We start from the raw sequence: 9,168 nt of genomic DNA on the forward strand, positions 1-9,168 counted from the left end.
GAATGGCATTCTGAATGATAACACTAAGAAAGGAGGAAACATTTTGAGCTGAGACAGATTTGTAACTTCCTCGCCAGGAATATACCAACTAGGAAGCATATCTGTGGAAGGCATGATGGCATAGGTATATCTTGTTGAGGGTGGAGTGGTGGCATGAAGCCAAGTTCAGTTTGTTTCATGCAGGCATCAGTGGCCAAAGGGGATCTGATTTGAAGGGGGAAGAGCAGGAAGCACTAGTTCTAGATGTTCTGGGGCCGAAGATTGTAAAGCCAAGAGGTGCATTTGTGATGAGGTGAGGCATACCATGGGTCAGCCCTGGAAACAGAGCGTGCAGCAGCCAGGAGATAGTGAACTCCCCAGCCAGTTTGCTGAGGTCCGGGGCTGGGCTCTGATCCACAGAGGTTCAGGAGGGAGGTGTGATCAGGCACCAAGGACCAGCTGTGAACCTTGGTTGGTTTTGGTGAAACTAGATAGGAATAGAGGATCCTTGGTGCTCACGTGGTGTCCAGGATTCACTTTCATCACGGGGAGCTCAGAGGAGCAGATGAGCATTATCACCAGGGGAAGAACAGGTAGGAATTAAGCTGGGGCTGGGGAAGGATAAAGGTTTCAGCTAGTTGTGAGGGAGTTCACAGCTGGAGTCCAGTCCTACTGGAAGTGGCCTGACAACTAAGAACCAGGGACTCGCAAGGGAGGCCAATGAGTCAGGATGACCACACTGGAGAGATGCCTATCAATATTTCCCAAAGTCCCATGTAACATTTCCACTTACCTCTCGTTGTCCAGAATTTAGGCACCTGCCCGCAATTAGCTTCAAAAGGTTGGGAAACAGTCTTTTAGTCCAAGTAACAGTGCTCCCAGATAAAAATTGAGATTCTGTTAAGGAAGAAGAGAATTGATATAGGGAGGCAATCACCACTTTCTACCACAATCCCCATATCCTCTGTAAGAGCATTGTCTTTTTCTTTTAAATCTGGACTCTGCCACTTGCCAGTAGTATGACCAAGAGCAAGTTAATGAATTTATCTAAATCTCTTTTTATTTTATTTCATTTTTTTGAGTTTATCTAAATCTCAGTCTTAGTATCTACCAAATGGTCATATCACCACTTTGTTCACGGGTTTGTGAAGATGAAATAAAATTAACATATGTAGATGTTACTAAATACATGTCGGTTTCCCTTGTCATAAAGCTGGTTCTGCTTTTCTCTTGACCATTTCCCTTTACCATTTTCCTGGTATTATTTTGATTCCTTGATCAAGATTGGCCTGGGGGTCATCTTACCCAGATCTTATCCATGAAGACAAGGAAGCAGACTCATCCAATGCAATTCCTCTCAGGTCCTATACCCTCAGGGGATGGAGTTGGTACTATAATAAAACACATCACTTGAATTATTGCTATTTAACAATTATAGGTTTCATGAAAATTTTAAAGAAATTGACCAATTTGGGTCTATTTGGGTTAGAGTTTATCAAAAATAGTTCTTTTTTTTTGTTTCTGTACTAAGTGAGGTCCACAGTTTATACTTCAATACTTGCTGCCTTACAATAAGACATTTATGGCGGTGTGTTTTTCTTGTCATATGACTGTCAGCTGTTAGACCTCATTATAATTATAGACTTGTTCTTTGGCTCCAGCTCTTGTTTGCTAGGGCAATGTGAACTTTAGATTAGATATGAACTCTTTGCTAAACTCGGTGGTTGAAAAGGTCCCTTCAGAAAGGTAGTACTTGATTTTCCTCCTTTTGACCTCTTTGCATTTTCTTTCTTGTCTTGGTAACCATAGAAATAACTAGGAGAGGGGAAGTTGGTCCAGATCCATGCCTGTACTGCATGGAAGGCAATAGTTGCACTAGTGCTTTGTCAATGATGATTTGACAGAAAAGGTGAAGGGCTGAATCTTGATCAGCAGCTCTTCTGGCTTTTGAAGGAGTATGGGAGACAGAGGGAAAGTGAAGGGCTTACTGTACCTGCCCTCTTCTCTCTGCTCTCACCATTAAATGCACTCCCAAATCCCAGGGGATTCACTTTTCCCTTATAGGTCACTGATGCCCACCCCCGTTTGGGTGGACTCATGTGTCCTTACCTCCTTCTGTTGATCTGTCTGATCTTCTTTCCTCTTTCAAGGTATATACAAGTCAGTGTAAGCTTTGGGATTACAAAATCTCTTATGAACCAGTATACCTGATCCTCATTTTCCTGTTCTGTCAAATGGTAATAAAACCTGCTTCTCAGAGTTATTTTGAGGATTAAAGAAAAAGATGTATCTACTGTACATTTCTAAGCATAAAGTAGGAATTTTGTAAATGTTCATTTATTTCCCTACATATTAACATTTCTCCTTTGACCATGTCCATGTTCTTTTTACCTCTAAAACTTTACTTCTCAAAATGTGGTCCCAGGACCAGCAATATTGGAAATGCCAAATCTTAAGCCCCACCTCAGACCTACCTACTGAATCAGACTGCATTTTCACAACATCCTTAGATGTTTCATATACATGTTAAAGTTTGAGAAGCACTGCTGTAAAACAAAGACTCCTCTTTTTATCCTTTTCCCAAGAGGGAAAGAATAATGGGCACCCCTGGTTTCATGCCTACCCCGTGTCAGCTGCTGTTTTTTGTTTTTTTTAAAGATTTTATTTATTTGACAGAGAGAGACACAGTGAGAGAGGGAACACAAGCAGGGAGGAGTGGGAGAGGGAGAAGCAGGCTTCCCGCGGAGCAGGGAGCCTGACGCGGGGCTCGATCCCAGGACCCTGGGATCATGACCTGAGCCGAAGGCAGACACTTAATGACTGAGCCACCCAGGCGCCCCAAGGTGCTGGTTTTTTGAGTGCTGTTTCCCTTATCGTCACTTTGTGAGGCTGGCACTGTCGTCTCCCCTGACTTGTGAGGAAATAGAGATGAAGGGAAGGTAACTGCCCAGCCCAAGAGCAATGAGGAATGGACAGGCGAGACTCAAACTCACGTCTTTTTGCCCATTTTGCACTACTTCAAAACCACACAAGCCTACTGGCTGTTATTGCTGGAGGGGAAGACAAAAGTGGGGAAAAATGAAAACAAAACAAAACAAGAGACATGAAAATATTAAAGATAACCTTGAGTTTGATGACATCGGTAGAGAACTGCTTCCTTGATGACCTGTTCCAGCTGTCCTCAATTCTTTTCCAGGTTCCTTGCCCTTGATTTGATATTGACATACATTTTGGCACCTGATAAAAGCTGATAAATATCCCATAAATGTGAAGTGGTTATTTATTTTTCAGCCTATAATGTATCAGCTGATCGCGGCATCAAACCCAGCATGTGATTGTATTCATGAGTTTTATTTTCAGATGTGTTTTTCTCTCTCAACTAGATTATGAGATTTTTAGGGTAAGACAGCCTGCCCCTTCCTTCCTTTTTCTCTGCTTCCCTTCCTCCCTCTCTTCCTTCCATGTTTCCTTCTTTCTTCCTTCTTAATGGTAAAAATATCATAGTATTTATGTTTCTGGAATGAGAGATAAAATTTAATTTCAGGTGATTTAATAGTTTTAGTTTATCTGCAATTAACAGATTATGTGTTATTATTAATGCTTCTCTTGATTTGAGCAAGGGATCCATGCTGATCAATATAATTTTAGATCAAGAGACAGTATCTTATATCTGGTCTTATGCACTAATCTCGATGTCTTAAATTTCTTATTATGTTAATAAACTCCCTAACTATGACTTCTGAAATTTAAAAAGGCATGAAAACAGTAACTAACTGAAATATTTCATTTTCCAATGTAGATTTTAATAATGACACCAATGATTCCATATAGGTCAAAATAAATAAAATATAAAAATTGACCCATGTAGAATATACCTTACATTCTTCTGTAATGTTATTAAGCAATAAGAAGTATGTTGGAAACAAAAACTGGATTTTTAATCTTTTGGAAGGATCTTTCTTAGAAGCCAATATTTTACCTTTATAACATTCTTAAATAAGTCTCTTGAAAAGCCCATGATATATACTGTAAATACAGATGTATTCCATATTTGAGCTATCATAGTTAATACACTGTATCAATTTACCAATTTTTCCATACTTTGAAGTTTAATTCACTAGACAACATTCCCCAACCAGTCAGAACTGGAATGATAACTGCTCCCAGTAATTTTTTTTAAGATTTTATTTATTTATTTGACAGAGAGGGAGCGAGCACAAGTAGGGGGAGCAGCAGGGAGAGGGAGAGGGAGAAGAAGACTCCCCTCTGAGTGGGAAGCCCGATGCGGGGCTCAGTCCCAGGACCCTGGGATCATGACCTCAGCCGAAGGCAGATGCTTAATGACTAAGCCACCCAGACACTCCTTTCAGTAATTTTTAAAAACCTCTCCATTCCACTTATTTATTTAAACTTGTTAAGATATAATTCTGTAAGAGGGAATGGTTATCTGAAATTCTCTCTTAAAAAAAAAAAAAGATTTTATTTATTTATTTTGAGAGAGAGAGAGAGAGCAGGAGCAGAGTAGGAGCAGAAGGAGAGGGAGAAGCTGACTCCCTGCTGAGCAAGGAGCCCAACACGGGACTCGATTCCAGGGCCCTGAGATCATGACCTGGGCCGAAGGCAGATGTTTAACCAACTGAGCCACCCAGGCGCCCCTGAATTTATTTCTCCTGGTCACCAAAACTGTGTCTGTGAAAGTCAGGTGATGCTATCCATCCATTCCAGATGCCTATCTGTTACTGGAATGAATTTCAGGTCACAAACAGCTGTGCAGGAAATATCACATTTCTTTATTTTCCCTAAACCAACTGAAATTTGACCTTGCCCACATCCTGCAGAACAGGCAGAGAATTCACTCACCGTCTGGTTTGGCTCTGGCCACAGGACTGTGCTAAGTTTCCGGGGAGATACTGACTGTCTGATCAGTGACCAGTGGCCCACCCTGGTTTCTGCTGGCAGGCCTGTGTCTCGTCAGCATGGTCTGAGGGCTAAGGCGTTTCTGGACCATGCCTGGGGGAGCAGAATTTTGGGGGACTCTTCCGGCCCCTGTGCATAGGGTCTGTCCTCCTTAGGAGCACTATAAATCCTTCCCTCGGAGGTCTTGCTTCATCCGGTGGACTCTGCCATCGGCTGTGCCACAGGTCTCAGGAACTCCACAGAACCCACCGACCTCTGTCCCCTGTCTAATCTCTCAGAAACTCAGCTCACGGCTCTCTTTTCTGATTTTAAAAATGCTTTTCTCTCTCTTCTTCCCCTCCAAGACATCCGGGGTTATGTCTTCTATGGACTTAGGTTTTTCAAAAGACCAGAAGAACTTCTGACTTCCTATGTACATGTTTTCAGCTTGGTAAAAATTCCCAAGGCAGGAAGTTACAAATGACTTTCCTTCTTACTTGAAACTGAAAGAGGAGAGAACAGGAACAATGGGGAAATCATAATTTAAAAAAATTATGACACAGATCTATACCAGTCCTTCAAAGAGTTTTTACCTTGGGAATTTCATGAAGACAATAAAGGCATTTATGTTTGATTAAATCTACTCTGGAATGAAAGTTCTATATAGTTTGTTGTAAACTACATTGAAGATAAATATACAATTCTGGTGTAAATTTCCAGTGCTTCCTGAAACTGGGAAGAATTTGTAGACCAGGTTTAGGTCTGCTCTGTGTTGCGTTGTGGAATTTTCTCTTTTACTTCAGCTCCTGGAGGCATTTCAAACTTTACACACACACACACACACACACACACACACACACACACACACATATCAGATCTTGTTTTTGTTTCATGGATTCAATATTTTATCTTGTTTCTTTGAAGGTACTAATCATAGTTTTTTTGAAATTTGTTTGTACCCTGCAGTATTCTCTAGCATAGGAAACTATGTTTAAAATATATGCATTATCCAAATAGATGATTATATTTTGGGGTTTATATTTTACATTTTATTTTAGGTCTGTATTTTAAGTGTATTAAATAAATACCAATGTATAGATTGATTTAAAGGTATTTAACCAGATAACTTAAAGGTAAAAAAATCATCTTAAAAGGATAATATGCTATTTTTCCAGAGTAAACTAATGAAAAATAATTTTATGCAAATGATGTGCTCCTCAGATGTATGATATAGAATTTTTTAAATTATATTTTAAAAGTATTAGGATATGTGGGTAAAACCATTCTTGGAAACTTGTTTTGGAAAGTGAAGAGTTGATTGAGAATTTATCTCTTTACACCATGATGAGATGGTTAATAATATGGGCTTAGAAATCCCACTGCGGTGTTTGAATCCTGCCTTCACAACTTCTGTGGGATGTTGAACAAATTACTTAATCTCTCAGAACTTCCATAAAATGAGGATAATAATAGTGTCTTCTTCACAGGGTTGTTGTGGGGACAGAATGAAAGAATACATGTAAAGAAAGTACTTAGAACTCTGCCTGATGTATTCAGTACTCAGTAAATGCTAACTATTATTACTATTTTTTATAGAAAGAGGTACCACTGTAAATGATTACAGTATGTAATCCATCCTACCAATTATTTATGGATAACTATTACTTATTCTTTTGCTAAAAACTATTGTATATGATATTTTTGACATATTTGCTTCTCATAATACTGAAACTTCAGAAAATTCACCATGTGTTATACAGTGTGATTGCCTTGAAGAGCTATTAAGTGTGATCTCAATCATCAGAGTGGAAAAGCCTTACTATAGAATCACATGGAACTCTGCTACGAGACTCTCATGCCCATCTACCCCCTAAACACCCACAGACTCACATATCTAGCAAAAGGTACTGCTTGCCTCGATGTTTGCATGCAAGAACAAACAAGAAATCTGTCTCTGCAATAAAATGTTAACTTTTCCTGCCAACATAGGTATTTATTTTGGGTGGGGGAGAACATCATTTGGTAAGCAGGCATTAGAATTTTACCTTTTCCTGAAGGTACTGTATTTTAACTCAGCATTGTCAATCTTTGTGATGTATTTTCTTCCTTCTTTAATATTTGTACTAGTCACAGTGGTACCTAACTACAAATTAAGTACTGTTTGACTGACTACTACATGCCTGTGCTTTCTTTGTTTTAACTGGCAACAACCCTATAAGCTGGATACTCATTATTCCTATTTTAGAGATGAGGCACAAAAGTTTGAGTAACTTGCATAAAGTTAATAGCTAGTGAGTGGTGGATCCAGGATTTGAACCAGACAGCTCTAGCACCAACTCATTTTACTACTATTCCAAACTATACACTAAGGTATGTATCTGTGAGTTAAATGTAACACTCTACAAAATGCCTCAATAGGGTTTGCATTTGTCATGGAGTTGATTTTAAATCAAGTGAAAAATCAGAAGTGTGACTCTGAGACTATGTTACAATGAACTTTTATAACATTTTTATAAAATATTTTATATAGCGATATACTTTATCCAGTTAACATAGATTTTGTTCTTTAAGCTCTTAAGTTGGTTCTTTAAAGGAGAAAAAAACGTTTCTATAATGAAGTTCACTTTGTCAAGGAAGGTGTTGAATGAAACTGTGAAAATAATAAAAATGGCACCTTATATTTGTCTCGTTTTATTTTTAAAATGTTTATAGGTGTCGAATTTGCTATTACAGGAGGAGCAATTCTTTACTTTGCAAAAAAGATTCAGCATTTTCTAAGAATTACATTATCACATTCATTTAACTAATGAATTCCCTAAAGCTTTACAAATATTATCCACTCTCCTCTGGCAACAGAAAGGGGGAAAAATATGTCCCTGAGTACTGGCTTCAGGAATGTTGGGCTGATAGGGAAAAGTTTACTCTCTTGTTAATTTCAAGGAGCTTTTAAAAACAAATGGTGTGGACATTACTTATTGATTTATATAGGAATTAGTCTTATCCTTTGCTTCATGAATCAGAACTCCATTTGGTGGAAAACTTTGTCCCGGGAAGCTGAGGCCTGATGAAAAATCTCCATGGTGCTCACTTTGATATCTCAAGCCATCTATATAGATTTGAGATGGTGAAAACATCTCTTTATTTGATGCTTGAGTTCCCTTTACAATTATCCTTGGCAGAGGTCTGTACTGCTCTCCTGTCCTTAGTAGTAAAATGAGTTGGTGCTAGAGCTAACTGGTTCAAATCCTGGATCCACCACTCACTAGCTATTAACTTTATGCAAAAGACAGGAGAGCAGTACAGACCTTTGTAGAATAGCCCTACAAACACGTGGGTGCTCATTTCTTCTCAAGGCAGCCCCTAAATCCTTCCTCTGTTCTTTACTTTCTCCCTTTTCCCCTCACTTCCTCCCTCTTTCTTTTTTACCAGCGCCTGTAACATCCACCCATTAGTTTTTTATCCTTCCTTTGGGGCCACACAAAACAAATCCACCCCCTCCTCAGACTGATAGTCTTACAACTAACTAGAGGCAATTATTACCTTTATTCACATCCCTCCACCCAAGATTAAAGAATCACTTTATATTAAAGTGGACAGATTTCAAGCTTTCTTCAGAAATGGGAAGGTCATCCTCCTCCACCAAGCATGCAGCTTTGTTGGGCGGGGTGGGGGGGATGCACATGGAGCCGTGAGAGAGGAAGGGGACACCTGCCTAGCCAGCTGGATCAGCTGAATCAACCCTGGCGATCAGTGAGGTGACAGATGTCCAGCCAGATCACCTTTACATTGTGTTTCTAATCCTTACAACCTTGTCAGGTGAGTTAATGATAGCTAATACTCACACAGCCTTTACCATCAACTCATCTAGATATGGTGGACCCAAGTAAAGCCCTTTTAATAGTGGTTGACACATAGTAACATTCAATGTTACCTGTTTTTATCTTCTTGTACTTCTGCAAGCTTCTGGAGAATTTTTGACTTGACTACAGTATTCTACATTTCTCTTTTTTCCTTTTTTTTTCTTCTGCATTTTAAACCTGAAAGAATTAAAGAGGAAACATTAGGCTCCTTTTATAAGTTCACTATTTCTCCTGGCTTTGTATTAACCACATATTTTGATCCTTAAAGTCATTCAAAAGGATGATCAAGGATCAAGGAGGAAAGCCTGCAGTTTTCAAAAACTTCACGTTATTCTAGGCCAGGCCTTCCTTTGCACAGTTCTTTGAGGTCTGTTTCTTCTGTGGAAGAAGCGCTATCCCACATAAGGAGAATGGCACCTAAAAGTTGAGTTTC

At 39.2% G+C, this 9,168-nt stretch overlaps 1 long non-coding RNA gene across 1 annotated transcript; it reads right to left on the bottom strand.

Moving 5' to 3' along the window:
* Positions 1-772: 772 nt before the first annotated feature.
* Positions 773-8,911, bottom strand: LOC118537660 (uncharacterized). Its single transcript, XR_013443373.1, has 3 exons — positions 8,807-8,911; positions 1,285-1,370; positions 773-876 (listed from the first exon to the last, which is right to left on the bottom strand). It is a non-coding gene; the product is annotated as an uncharacterized LOC118537660 (long non-coding RNA).
* Between the last annotated feature and the right edge of the window lie 257 nt (positions 8,912-9,168).

The sequence above is a fragment of the Halichoerus grypus genome, chromosome 1 (assembly GCF_964656455.1).
Source record: "Halichoerus grypus chromosome 1, mHalGry1.hap1.1, whole genome shotgun sequence".
NCBI classification, from domain to species: Eukaryota; Metazoa; Chordata; class Mammalia; order Carnivora; family Phocidae; genus Halichoerus; species Halichoerus grypus.